Source organism: Amblyomma mixtum, chromosome 2, assembly GCF_055824585.1.
Source record: "Amblyomma mixtum isolate Tamu chromosome 2, ASM5582458v1, whole genome shotgun sequence".
NCBI classification, from domain to species: Eukaryota; Metazoa; Arthropoda; class Arachnida; order Ixodida; family Ixodidae; genus Amblyomma; species Amblyomma mixtum.
The window spans coordinates 71,477,041-71,478,661 of record NC_143013.1 but is presented as its reverse complement, the minus strand read 5'-3'; positions in this window follow the sequence as shown (position 1 = coordinate 71,478,661).

Sequence of the window (1,621 nt, the reverse complement as noted above, 5' to 3'; positions counted from 1 at the left end):
ACGTCCACTGTAGGACAAAAGCATCTCCGATGCCTCTCCACTTAACCCTGTCATGTGCCAGACAGTGACACGATTTTTGCCAACTCCGTCACCCCGCGGTGACTCCGAGTGCGTGAAACCAAACTGAACGCCACTGAAGCATCTATATCTTGGACAGCCACGGCAGTGGAGTGAGCTACAGATAAAATTTCTGATAGAGAGAACTGATATTTAAAACACCCATTTTTGTACTTGTGCCGCAAACGGGAAGCTTGATGACTGAAGTTCCCAATTCGTCAACGGTCACGCTAGGAAGTAAGTAATACGTTATCGGGAAAGATGTTTCAAGCAGTGGACGCACTCATCTTCATGTATCCCGGTGGTGGAAACTATGAATTTGCACGATATATCAGTCGGACAGAGACCAAAGTCGAGAAATCAATAACAATGTAACACCATTCGTAAGGGTGTCTTGAAAGCAGTTTAACAGCTTGTGCGCTTATATGCGCATGTATACATACATTGGCTTCGACAAATGCGCTGATGCGTGTCGCTATGATATGAGGAGTGCCGCCTTTTCAGCATTCCATTCGTACAGACACAAGGGCAGTATGCTTTTTTGCACAATAAAAAGTTCTGGAAAAATCAAAGGTTACAAAGAGTTGGCTGGACGTTCACGCAATAAAGCTGTGGTGGTCACGTGTAGCCGGATCACAGAGGTCATTACATGCAAGGGGTCATAGTCATCGGTAACCAATGACAATTGGTCATGCAACCTTGCAATGTTTGAACGTCAATTCAATGCAAATGACGGCTTCGAGTGTAAAAAAACGATGCATTTAACAACAGCTAGCCTATTTATACTGATATGTGGCCACGTTGGTAGCACATCGTTAGCGCATGCAGGTTTCGCAGGAGGATGCCGCAGTCCCGTTTTACGAGGTTTTTCTGCGGCGAATTAAAATTAGAAACCATCTTTCGACCGGTGGCACCACACTTGATCTACTACTAATCTGAAGAAATGTCTTTTAATCTGCACGACAACCTCGTGACATGTTTTTTGGTGTTTTTTTTTACACTTGTCGGCCACATTTAATTGTTTCTGGCACGCATGCGCCTGACTGTGCTCCAAGACAGGCGGCAGTAAGGTCTCGCCGAAGGTTCTTCCAGAGTTGTTAACCACAGTGGCTATGTCTGCACCTGGTAACAATGTTGGTAATGACATTTTTCTAGGGCTTTGAATACATTCGAAATTTGGAACCCGGATTTTCAACATCGCAATTTAATATCCGTACCGAGTTTGAGAGCTCAGTTTTCTATGTATTTCAAATAACTGAATGGGGGCGTGCATTCGAGACCAATTGAATACCCGGAAGTGCAGTAAAAAACACTGGATATCTCGTTAGCGCTCGGGACTTGGCCAGGTACATTTCCGGAGCCCTTCACTTGCCGCCGTGGTGGCTCAGCGGTTATGGTGCTCGGCTGCTGACCCGAAAGACGCGGGTTCAATCCCGGCCGCGGCAGTTGAATTTCTTTGGAGGAGAAATTCTAGAGGCCCGTGTACTGTGCGGTGTCAGTGCACGTTAAAGAACCCCAGGTGGTCGAAATTTCCGGAGCCCTCCACTACGGCGTCTCTCATAGC